We start from the raw sequence: 13895 nt of genomic DNA on the forward strand, positions 1-13895 counted from the left end.
AACAAAGCAGCTAGACATTGCACATCCGACGTAGAAGACAACACGGTCAGATGTGGAAGGAACGACGATGCATGAACTACGTCCCTCTAACGTAGATTCATGTAGTACATTAGGGCAACGACGCAACCACGCATGACACATGACGTGACGTCGCGGGACGTGTGAGCAACGTTAAAGAGGCACGCTTGTGCACTGGTTGCTCATGGGCCGAGTTCTGGGGTTAGGGAGGTCAGCTCGCCCAAAATCCTGGGTGGTCCAGGCACTGGTATGAAGTAATAATTAATCAAAGAGAAATTCTAACAAATATTGTCGACAAGCGTCTACTCGTAAGTTTTGCCATTCACAAATACAAGTTTTAGCAAGAGCCATGATATGTAAGTAATTGTCTTTAAAAATGTCATCTATTGTAGTGTGATGCTTCAAGTACAAGCTTCGACAGCATAGATAGTTGAAGAGAAAGTAGCACTGTGGTGTGTAACTGGGGCTCGCGACCTCCAAAGCCTTCTCTATTGTCTACATTATAGAGAAGGGTGTGTTTGGTTGAGCTGTGGCTTTTTGAAAAGCTGCTGTGAGCTGTGGGATGTGGAAAAGCAACTGCGGAAAATCAGCTGTGGGAAAAGTAGAAGCCCGCTTGGTTAGAGCAGCTGTGAAACTGTAGCTTGTAGAAGAAATACCTGTAATGCCCCTAAAGACCTGTCGGACTGTTTATATGCAAATTAATCGTAAAAACCTAATCTTTTCAATATTTCATATTTAAAAGGCCAATTTGAAAAAAAAATTATAAGTTTTTCATCAAAATATATTAGTTCTTCATCCATTAAAATGATATGGTCCACATAAATTATCTTTGCTTGTGGGAGTACGAGTGCAAAGAGGTCTGCTCTGGCTCAGCTCCGTATCTCCGATGAATGAAAGGTTCTAGTCATCCATTGTGGTTGCCGGCCTGCTACTTGCATAGTTTCAAATCTTTTACACATATTGCATGGGACAACTCACTTTCAAGACTAATCAGATATATGTGCAAAATATTTGTATTGGGTACTGGGAATGTCTATTGGTCATGCTGCTTATAGTTTGGGCATCCACAGCTCAAGATATTTACATGGAGGAGCCCAATGGACAAGGGCATGTTCAGATACTCGTTGGATTTGAAGTCTCCACAAGTTCTCAGAGGCTGCTCAGCCTGAAACAATCTTGGAGATAGCATGACACTATGGCTGCAATTGAGGCAGCACTTGCATCCGCCGTTTCTCAGCTCCAGCAGTGGCAAATCGATATTAGTCTTATCCTTGAGTAAGAGCAATAATATTAAGGATATTTTGATTGGGAGTAGTGAAAAATCATGAGTTGTAAAAACAATAACAAACCATGGTACAAACAGATCCCGAAAAGGAAAACATTGAGACTAACAAATGAAGGTAGTTTTTTCTAAGACGTTTTGCTCACCTGCCTAATTATAGAGAGTTTCATCTGGAAAGGTATCCCCGCCATCTGCACCAACTGTAACAACATGGATTGCAAGTTCTTGGTCTTCCAGGAGGCTCATCCTGAATTTGCTTCGCGTTGTGGCAATCGACCATGTAGAGTCTCTTTAGTGAGATTAGATTCTCTGCCTGATCCAGTTCAGCTGGACAGTCCTGTGCAAGCAAGTCCTGCAGGCTACAGAGATTGGAAATTCTCCTCAAACACCTGTTGTTCTTAACCTTGAGCCATAACACTGAAGGAAGGTTGTCAACTTCTTGCAGCGTGTAAGCACCTCCAATATGGATTCTTCTTAAGTTAGAAACCCTATGCAAGTCTTCAGGGAGAGCCCTTAGTTTTGGGCAGCTATTAAGAAACAAACGCTTCAGGCAAGGCATCAGAACTAGCTGGCAGGCTATCCAAATGACTATAACTGCCGTTGGAGCAGGGGCGGCGCCGGGCGACGGGGAGACGGCTGTCGGAGCAGAGCAGACGGGCGGCGGGGCGCCGCCATCGGAGCAGGGGCAACGCCGGGTGACGCGAAGCTGGGCCGGACGGGCAGCGGCCGACCGGCTTGAGCACGGGCGGCGTTTGTCACATCTTGATTTTTGTTTCAAGATTTATAAATTATTTAATTATTAATAGAATTTATATTAAATGTTCATTAATTTACAAGATAAGTTAAATGTGAGAAATAAAATTTCCTAATATAAAGCATGGCTGGATTTAATATTTTTTAAATTCTTCATGATTAATTATACTATCTGGAATTTTCTCGGATTTTTCAGAGCTCAATTACTAATTTTAATAATACAAAGAACAGTTCAGCAATTATTTAAATAAAAAATTAATCATTAAATGATCTGGTTATTATTGTATTAAATACTTTGAGTGTCCAATTATGTTTAAGATTTTTCTTGGAATTATTTATGCACTGGAAGTATTTTTAGCAATTTAAAGATCATTTCATTGGTGAATTTATTTGGAAAAGTAATAAAAATCCTCTCCTTATTGGGCCAAATCCGCAAAGATTGCTTTGCATCCTTGTGTTCTCCCCGTGTTGGTCCAGCAAGTCTATTTGAGGCCCTTCGTCTTTCTTCTGTTTTAGCCCTTGCGCCAAAACCCGCCGGAAGCCTCCTGTCACCGTGAACCAGTGGGTCACCGCCATGGTTTGATCTCCGGCCGAGCCCCACCGTCGAATCCATGGTCGCAAAAGATCGCCGTCGCTTTCCTTGTCATCGCAGCGCCAAGCCGAAGACCGTCGACCACCTCTTCTTCACCAAAGATCACCGGAACGCCGTTGCCGTCGTTGACCAGTACCTCACCGCCCTTCGAAGCTCGTTGCCAGCCAACGTCCGTCGCCATCCGTCATCGCGTAAGTGTTGGTAAGGACCGTCGCCTCGCGCTCTTTCTCCCGGTGTCCTCCCTTTTCACCGTTGCTTGGTAGTTCACCGGTGTCGTCGTTCCGTTTGATCTCAGTCAACTGCCGGTCATGATTAATCTCAGCCATCCAAAATCATTATAAATGCTCTCCTCTTTTCGGTGACATATTATTCCTTTTTAATACATGTCATCTACTAAATATGATGTAATCTATTTCCGGAGGATGTTTTTAACTTTTATCCTAGTTATAAATTATTTGTAAATTGTTTAATTATTTTGGAATAGTCTTTTCTTTAATAAGTTTAATTGGATTAAATCTTGTGAAATTCATAATTAATTCATATGAAGTCAGAATGAGGCCGTACAAGTCTCATAATTCATCTAAAATCATGATATACATGTTTGTTTACTTTTATGTATTGTTTATTTGGATTTTCTTAGTCTTTTCATCGTTTTGCGTGTTAGCTTATCGTTTTCGTCGTTTCAAAGGTTCGTGAGTGCGTCGGAAGTGTTTCAGAAGACTAATTGAAGACCGATTATTGCAAGGCAAGTCACACAGATCCCAAACACAATTCCTTTGAATATGTTGATCCAACATTTAAATTCTCTATTTAATTCTTGAATGTCACCGAGTGGTGTGAACATATTCCTTTGTTTTGGCCACTTTGCATTAATTACCCTATTCCTTGATACCTTGGTTATAATTGGACTAGTTGGATTTATATAATGGTTCAATTAGATGTATTAGATATAATTGCTTAGCCATGCTAGAAACATTAGCACATGATTGGGATAACTAATGTTTCACTATTACTTAATGATGGATATTTAATGATAGCTTACGATGGCTAATCGTGATTGGTTAATTAATTAATATGCCAATTAAAACTTGATAATGGGGTTGTGAGCACATGGTTTTGATGGTCGTGCTCATGACAATTAAGGACCGGTTCGCGAGCTTCGGTTGTGAAACATTAACCGTGCCAACCAAAAGCCAGCATGCGCAACAGCTTTACTTTTTGTATAGCATGGTTCATTGCGGGGCATCAGACTGAGAAGCGGCGACAAGTCTGTGGGGGTCGTTGGGGAGTCCATGCCTCTGGCTATTAAGGGGTGATTATGATACAAGAACGGTGCATTGCTTTGAGTTGTTTTATGCGGAGGGTCTTGTCACAATTTCTCACGTGGTAACATGTTAAGCATGGACATGTGATGACATGGTGACATGATGGGAAGTTGTGTCTTGTGGGTACAGTGGTACATCTCTGGCCATAGTAAAACTATTCAAATAGGCGTGTCCGCGGTTACGGGCGATTCTAACAATGTTTTTCGTGATTAGTCCCACATTACTTATTAATGATAATAATGTGATAATTAATTAGGCTCTTAGTTTGGAATGATACATTCCTGGTTTGGAGGTTTGATCTGTACGACCGAGGTTGGTTGTTCAGGTTTGGTTGGGCCTATGCAGCATGGATGTGCTGTTCAGTGTTGATTAATATTGATGATTAATTACTCTACTGATTTACAATTCTTTAATGGTTTGGTAAATTTTGCTTTTGCAAATGAGCCTATATTATGCCATCCTTTGGTATCCTTGTGCACTTGCATACTTGCTATGTGGCTTGCGGAGTATTCGATGTACTCACTTTGCAAGAATCAATCTAACCTCAGTTGAAGAAAAGTTGCGAAGGAGAAGACGTTTGGCTTATACCCCAGTTGAGCTGCTTGTGGGAATGGAGATGAAGCCATCGCAAGACCGTTTATCCACTGTTGTTTTCTCTTTTCTTTTGTAAGTATGTAACGTTATTATTACGATGGATTTGCATATTAAAATGTCAGTTTGTGTACCTCGGCCGATTCCTGGACGAGGGTTTTATGCACAAATTAGTATAGAAATTACTAGGGAATTTCTGGGCGTGATAGCGTCGGGCCGGTGCGGCGCGCATCGGCGGTGGCACAAAAACTTAGACCTACCCGCGTCGTTCGCGTCGCCCCTGCAGCAGCGCTCGGTCTATTCGTGAGAAGGGAACAGGAGACAGAGAATTTTTCTCTCAAAAGCCAGTGAAAGCAGGGGTAGGGGCTGCTTTTAGATTTGTACTACACTAAGAGTGTGTTTGGTTGGGCTTCTTAACCTGCTTTTGCTTTTGTAAAAGTCAAAAGCTAACCAAAAGGCCCAAAAGCCACAAGTGCTTTTGCTCCAAAGCTGCTTTTAGTGTAATACAAATCCAAAAGCACCCCCTATCTCTGCTTTCACTGGCTTTTGAGGAAAAAATTACCCACCTATGTGTTGACGGTCGTTATCGATTAGTTTCGACCGTCAATACTACCAAAATAGGAGAGAACCAGTGATGCTTGCAATGCATAAGTATGTTAGAGTAATAATATTCCACTAATATTAGGTTTACTAACCTTTTGCAGAGAGTGACAATAAAATGGAGGAGAATCGACATCAACTTAGATGAAAAATCAATCGGACGATGTAGAGAACCAGACATGAATAGATGGGCTAAGAACTCAGAACTGACACGAAGAATTGGGCCAAAATTCACAAGTCTGCGGAGTGGAGCAATAGAGGAGGCCACCAGCCGAAATTGGGCTGGATTGGGCCAGCCCCAGGTTCAGCCGAACCAATCCTGGCGCCGTTGGATCCGTGTTTTGACGTGGACGTCCAGGATTGCATCCCAATGACGGTTGGAGGGCACTTCAGACAATTCCCCTTCCACAACCGTCATAACTACCTCTATATAAGGAGCTCACTCTCTTCACTTCACACACACCTCAAGGAATAGCTCTCTCATTTCTCTCAAGTTTAGTTTAGTAGTATCTATCTGGTGGAATAGAAATAGAATAGGAGTCAGGAGTCCGGAAACCTTCGGAAGAGTTTGGGTATGGCTTTAGCAGCTGTTAACGACCAAATTTGGTAATATCAGTATCGGAAAAGAAGATTAGATCAAAGTGGAGTCGAAGGCGGAGATCGATTCAAGAACAGAGCGAGAATCGGCTGGAGTCCGGATTGGCTGGGTCCGAGTTAGACTGGATAAGCCGATACAGCTGATTCCGACAATACGACTTGGTGTACGACATCAGGTCGAATTGATATGCTTCAAGATGATTGCCGCACATGGATAGAGTCCTGAGAAGGCAACTATATCCAATAATTAGGATATTTTATGTAATTTCCTTAGAGATATGTTTAGGGCAAAAGTCTGCCGTAAAGACTTATGGTATCTTAGAGTTTGTTAGAGATAAGAGTCGTGTCCGACATGGACATAGTTTGTAATTTTCGGGTATAAATAGACCCCGAACCCTATGTAATCAATTAACACACACGTTCAACACAATTTCGGCGCATCGCCACCCTTTTGCTTTTGTTTTATTTCAACGAGTTCTTGCTTTCGGGTTGAGCTACATCGGTATCGATCTTCAACAAGAGGTAAAACTTGTTATGACGGCTTGTGTTCTCGGGATTAGTGCTTCCATCTTTATGATACTCTAATCTTGTTTATGTAATTCGTCGAGTTATCATATATCTTACATAATCTCTGGCAATATCGCTATCCAACCTACGATCGGCTAACATCTGTTAGTAGAAGGCAACCGATTACGTTTGATTTCTACATTGATTTAGATTATATAAGATATTTACCACTCTATGATACTTCCAGCGGCTTGATTGTCTAGATATTGTTCTTCTTTTCATACTTAATGCTGCATTAGTTGAGTTTGATCTAATAAGTCGTGCTTAGAATATCAATCTCTAGCCTGCCTTCTGGTTACCGATTAGGGTAGTATCGGAGTTTCAGCCGATCTTATCTGATTTAACTATATTTGCTTTATATGCTTCCTTAACACGATAAATCTGCCCTTTATGTTAAGATACTATTGCATCTAACTATATTAAGCTTCTGTTTGGTATATTCTGCTTGTTTTAATATCCTAACATAGAGTTGTATCAGAGTACTAGCCGATACATGCTAGATCTATCTGATCGGCTATGCTATGAAGATATATAGTCCTTTTATTAACATATATTTCGATCTAAGTGATTTATACTATCTCGGCATGGCGACCGATCTATCCCAATCACTTGATTTAAGTATATATCGATACAAGAATTATATATTATTAATATCTACAGCCGATCGAGTAGATTTAGTTCTTTATTACCTATTTACAACCGCCAATCGATTTACATATGACATCGGTTCAAAGATAAATGATATGTCATCGGCATTTAGCCGATCGGCTATCGTTTATAGGCTTAACCGCGGTTTCTTTGTCTCTATTTCTTTTTGATTGCATGATCAAATCAACTGGCACGCTAACACACCCGAAGGCGAGCTTTGGACCTTCACTGGAGTTAAGCAGATCTCCTAGGCCTCGTGTTTTCGTCAACACGCTTTTGGCACGCCTGGTGGGACCGATTAGGAGTCAGACAAGTAGTTTTCTTCATGGCCGAGAAACCACCGCCATCACCATCCTCGGCTAGCCCAGGTTCTGTTAAAGAAAAGATCCAGAAGTTAGGTTTGACAGACGGAGATGAAGGGAACATTGTGACCATTGATCCAGAAAAGTTCACACCTGATCAAAAGAAAGATTTTGAAGCGATGATGCAGCAAGCACGGGATCAGTTCTTGAACTCATTCATGCAGACTCGCAAGGGAACACTTGTTCAGATCCCGGGATCGGTTCTTCTAAGGATGGAGAAGGGAAACAAGCTCCAGATGACTCGGTTCAACCGAGTGACAAAGGTGCTACAGATGGTTCTCCGGCAAATCAAGATGACAACTCTCAAGGAGTCCACGGGGTTCAAGGTGATGGTTCTCAGGGGATTCAAGGTGATGGTTCTCAGGGAGTTCAAGGTGGAGGTGTTAAACAAGACGGCAATGCAGCACAGTTGTGGTTCAACAACTTTCAAGATCAGGTTGACTATGCTGTCCACCATGCTTTGATCAACCAAACTGGAATACTAACCAACACTTTGGCAAACATGGTGAAGTCCATGGTTGATGGTTCAATGGCCGAGTATCAAGCTACAGGACCGGTGTACCTACCAGGAGGAGTATTCCCCAATTAACGGCCATTAATCACTGATAATCAACCAGTCGTCCAGTCGATCCCTCTTAATGCACCATCGGCTTAGCCGACGGCATCAGTATTGGCTCCTGCAACTGCTCCACCACCTTCGGCTCCAGGCCAAATAATTAATCCCCGATTGTTGGTGAGAGAACAGCCACAACACGCTAGACAGAATGTGAATCGGCTAACGCAAGACCAGATTGCATCTATGTTCTTACATCCTCAACACACCATTGATCCAACCCAGCAGCAGCCGATTCAGCAAACACCGCCAAGGCAGCAAGTTGTGCAACCAATTCAACAAACACCCTATTGACGTAAAACACGAGGCCTGGAAGATCTGCTTAACACCAGTGCAGGTCTAAAGCTCGCCTTCGGGTGTGTTAGCGTGCCAGTTGATTTGATCCTGAAATCAACAAGAAATAAAGACAAAGAAACCGCAGTTAAATCTATAAACGATAGCCGATCGGCTAAGTGCCGATGATATATCATTTATCTCTAGGCCGATGTCATATGTAAATCGATTGGCAGTTGGAAATATACAATAAAAAACTTAATCTACTCGATCGGCTGTAGATATTAACAATATATAATTCTTATATCGATATATACTTAAATCAAGTGATTGGGATAGATCGGTCGCCATGCCGAGACAGTATAAATCACTTAGATCGAAATATATGCTAATAACAGAACTATATATGTTTACAGCACAACCGATCAGATAGATCTAGCATGTATCGGCTAATATTCCGATACAACTCTATGTTAAGACATTAAAACAAGCAGAATATACCAAACAGAAGCTTAATATACGTAGATGCAATAATATCTTGACATAAAGGGCACATTTAACATGTCAACGAAGCATATAGAGCAAATGTAGTTAAATCAGATAAGATCGGCTGAAACTCCGATGCTACCCTAATCGGCAACCAGAAGGCAGGCTAGAGATTGATATTCTAAGCACGACTTAATAGATCAAACTCAACTGATGCAGCATTAAGTATGAAAAGAAGAACAATATCTAGACAATCAAGCCGCTGGAAGTTTCATAGAGTGGTAGATGTCTTATATAATCTAAATCAACATCGATATCTAACCTAATCGGCTGCCCTCCACAGACAGCTGTTAGCCGATTGTAGGTTAGATGGCGATATTGCTAGAGATTATGTAAGATATATGATAACTCGAAGAATTACATAAACAAGATTAGAGTATCGTAAAGATGGATGCACTAATCCTGATAACGCAAGCCGTCATAACAAGTTTTACCTCTTGTTGAAGATCGAAACCGATGCAGCTCAACCTGAAAGCAAGAACTCGTCAAAATAAAACTGAAGCAAAAGGGTGGCGATGCGCCGAAATTGTATTGAACGTGTGTGTTAATTGATTACATAGGGTTTGGGGTCTATTTATACCCGAAAATTACAAACTATGTCCATGTCGGACACAACTCTTATCCCTAACAAACTCTAAGATACCATAAGTCTTTGCGGCAGACTTTTGCCCTAAACATATTGCTAAGGAAATTACATAAAACCTCCAAATTAATAGATACAATTGCTTTCTCAGGACTCTATCCATGTGCGGCAATCATCTTATAGCATCTCAACTCAACCCGATGTTGTACACCAAGTCGTATTGTCGGGATCGGCTATATCAGCTTACCCAGTCTGACTCGGACCCAGCCGATCCTGATCGTAGTCGATCCGGACTCCAGCCGATTCTTGCTCTGTTCTCGAATCGATCTCTGCCTTCGACTCTACTTCGACCTAATCCTCTTTTACGATACTGATATTACTAAATCTGGTCGTTAACACATGCCCCCCAAGTCTGGAATATTTGGTAATGTTTTGGATTTTCTGTATATCGACTCCGAGCAAGTTTCGCACTTAAATACTAACTGTCACCCTCGAGAAATCTCACACCGTCTTTTTCCGTTTTCACCGCCGAAGCAAATCCTGCCTTCGCACGAAAACCACTACTTCCTTGGTCCAATCGGCAATCTTGACCCCACTGATTTTATCATCGGTGAAACCAACAGAATCTCCTTCAAATTCGCGAACCTTAATCTGGGTCACTGGAAGAATACTTTCAAGTCTTGGCCAACTCTTGAGAAAAACACTCCTGAGAAGAGTTGGACCATATGGTACAAGCGCGTATCGGCTAGCAAAAAAGTTCATTGGGACGAGATCGGAATCGGCCAAGTACTTGCCCTGACCATAGCCAATTCTGCTAAAGATGAACCTCTAATGGCTGCCGCCACCTATCTCTGGTTCAACACCATCAATGCCTTCTTGTTCAACCAAAGGCCGATGACTCCAACTCTGATTGACATTACCAAGATCACCAGATTAGATGTCACCTCATCGGCCAACCCTATGAGTGTCACGTCCCAAATCGACCCTAAAATACATCTTCTAAATTATGCCTAGAATAATTAAAATGCTTGTGAAAACCTTCAAAAATTAAAATGTGCAAAGTTAAAAGTCAAATAGGGCTTGGAGGATTTTTGTATATTTCCTAAAAGCCTAAAATGTGTAAATAAATTTTAGTGAAATTTTCAGAGCACAAATAATAATTATTAAGAAATAAACAAAGTTAAAAAGGTTTTATAAAAAGAAAACCCTAAAAATCACCCTCTCCCCTCTAATGGGCCGAATTCGGCCCATCTCCCTCCTCCTCTCTCCTCTCCCCCACGGCCCACTCGGCCCTCCCCGCGCGCGCCGCTGACGGGCGGGCCCGCCCGCCACCCTCGCTGACGGGTGGGACCCACCCGTCATCCCCTTCCTCCCGCCGCTCCCGCCGCCTCGCCCGCGCCTAGCGCCGCCGCCGCCGACGATTCCACCGCATCCCGCCGTCCCCGCGAGCAATAAAGTGGGGGAAAATATTCCCCGTGATCCCCTCTCCCTTTCCCCCCACTTTTCCCTCTCTCTCTCGCGTTCAAACGGGCGGATTTGCCCCCGCAAATCTCGCCGGCGCCATTGAAGGCGGCCGGGCCTCCCGCGCCCGTTTCCCCCTCTTCCGGCCGCCCTCTCTCACTCCCAACCCTATATGAACCCTCCCCGAGCTCCCCACCACCGTTTCCGCCACTCACCGCCCTCTCTCCTCGCCGGAATCGAGCTCGCGCCGTCGCTCTCTCTCTCCACCGTCGCCGCCGAGCTCCGGTCCGCCGCCGTCGTCACCCCGGACCACCTCCCACCTCGGTGCCGCCTTCTTCGGCTTCGCTGCATCCTCGCCGACCTCGTCCACCCCTCCGTTTCGCTCGCCGACCGCCGGAGCGCCGTCGACCCCGTCCACCCGAGCCGCGCCGCCGCCTTCCTCCGCTCCGGTTGCCGTTTCCGTCGTCGCCGTCGACCCGGGGTGAGCCATGGACCGCCGCTTCGTTTCCCCCTTACCCTCCCCTCTCTCGGCCGCCGCTCCGCCATGCCTATGGCCGCCGCCGGCGTCCATAGGGGCGCGGGCGCGCCGCCTCCCGCCGGCCGCGCCGACGTGGCCGCCTCCGGGCGCGCCTAGCGGCTGCCGCGTGGGGCCCGGCCGTCAGCCGCCCGCGCCCTCGGGTGCGGCTGACGCGTGGGGCCCACGGCGCCGGCCGGTGTGAGCCGGGTGCACCGGGTCCACCGTGGACCGTGAGGCTGCCGCGTGGGTCCCACTCCCGTGGGCCCGGTCCGCGCACCCTCTCTCCCGGCTGACGCAATAAATATGTTTTTAAATTAAAATTTAAATGAAGAAATTCGTAAATATTCATTTAAATAGCATATAAACTTCAAATGGCCATAACTTGGCCATTTGAACTCGGAATTGGACCGTTCAAGTCTCTAATTTTTCCTTAAGAAGTCAAGAACCCATTTTTGCGCTTTGTTCCTGCTTGTTATATGGAGTTTATTAGAGTAAAAGTCCTTTTATTTTCCTTTGGTCGTGTAGACGCTGCAGCTTCGGAAGATCCGCTCTTCGTGGAGGTTGAAGCCGACGTTTGGGAAAGCGAGCAAGGCACGTCACATCATCCTTGAACATATTGAATCCCAGTTTATAAAGTTATTTTGATTTAAATTATTGTATTACCGCCTTATTTAAATTCCCGCGTTATCACTGTTTTATTTAGCCATGCCTATTTACCTTTGTTATGAACTTATTATTGTTATTGTTATTATTACCTTGTTCACCCTAGGATAAACAAAACCCCAACTAGTGGACATTTTATTCATGGTTCCACTAGTATGAATTTAGGTAGATGCTTCGCTGTTTAATAGGACAACATAGGGTGGTTTTATAACTCTAGACTTTGGGAATATTCATATCACCTGGACACCATGGAATGGTTGGATTATTGTGGAATTGGATTCACACCTCTCCCTCTATTCAAAACCCTCAAAATGGTTTTAGGCTGGGCTCGGGGTGCATGGTTTTGATGGTAGCACCTCGGCCATACAAGGACCGGTCTTCGGGCCTCTGTTGCAAAGCACTACCGTACTTCCACATGTCTAATGGGTAAGGCTTGGTTTGTGGCTCAGTTTGGTTATAAACAAAAGTACACGGATGGAGATGGACGAAGTCGGGGGTCGATGGACATCTCTAGGGCAAATGAAGGCTACACGAGCTGCGGCCCGGTAGTCGAGATGTCATGGCACAGGGCCGGTGTCCTGCTGCTAGGGGCTCAGTCCTGCCTACCTGTCCCGGGGGTTCCGGCCGTAGGTGGGTTGGGTCGGTACTCTTGTCTATGGCTAGGATGGGTTGGAAACTATGTCATGTCTTCCGTCCATATGCCGTGGTGGTATGTGGCACGTGGTTGCACGTGAGGAAGACGTGTCTTGTGGGTAAAGATGTACACCTCTGATCAGAGTAAAACCTATTCGAATAGCCGCGCCCTCGGTTATGGGCAAGCCTAGCAATGTACCCAAGTTAGTGTTTTTTAATTCTTAAAACCGGCTTAATAACTAAAATGTGGAATGGTTGGCCTGGGTTGGCTTGGGACGAGCTGGGACCCAGGGTCGGGTTGCCAGTTCGGTCTGAATCATCGTAGGCCTTGGGTTAAGGCAGGTTCATGTGGGTTCACGGCCTCGTTTAATAATATTAAATAGTTCTAGGATCGTGTTTTAAATTTAGCTTTGAGCAACTAAGGGTCTTTTAAATGCTGTTTATTGCAAAACCTAACCCCTATACTATAACTCCATTGTACTCCTTTGCATTTATGCTGCACTTGTGGGTGTGTCTTGTTGAGTACGGTGATTGTACTCAGTCTTGCTCAATTTTTCCCAAACCCAGAAGAGGAGCCCCTGGATGATGAAGGCTTTGGTGTCTAGCTCGTGCCTGCCGTCAAGCGCCTGTGGTCGTCGCCTTAGTCTTCCGCTGTTTTCTGTTGTCTTTGAGTGTGCTGGGCCGTCGCTGCCCATGTAATAATTAACTATTTACGCTTCCGCTTATTAAACTCTGAATTGTATCAACTTCTGGTGTACCTTGCCTCCTGGGACAAGGAATAATACACGCACGTAAGGAACGCCCGTTGGGCTATTTCCGGTCGTGAAAATGAGCATGAACACCAAGAACCAATTTGATTTCAGGACCAAAAGCATAGGGGGTTGGTCTGGCTATGTAGCGGCATATATGGGCAAAGGGCCTGTTACTCCTCGGGAACATGTAGCTTTCCTATTAATGTGGCTAGAGAAGTTTCTATTCTGTGGATCAAGCTGTGGCCCTACAACCAACTGGCAGTTTGTAACCGAAGCCTTGGAATCGAAGAAACAATTTCAGAAAGTTGCACGGATTTGGTTCCCTTATGAAGATTCAGCAGATCTTGGACTTCCATCAGACTAGATTTGAAGACATCAATCATGAAAAATTTCAAAAATCCAGAGAAGTTCTCACAGCTGCAATCAGCCCATGCATCCTTCCTATCGACATTCACCAAGAAAGAAACATCCAAGTCTCCTATGAGTTTTATCACCCAATGTGCTCGGCTAGACAACTTG

Source organism: Oryza glaberrima, chromosome 2 (assembly GCF_000147395.1).
Source record: "Oryza glaberrima chromosome 2, OglaRS2, whole genome shotgun sequence".
NCBI lineage: Eukaryota > Viridiplantae > Streptophyta > Magnoliopsida > Poales > Poaceae > Oryza > Oryza glaberrima.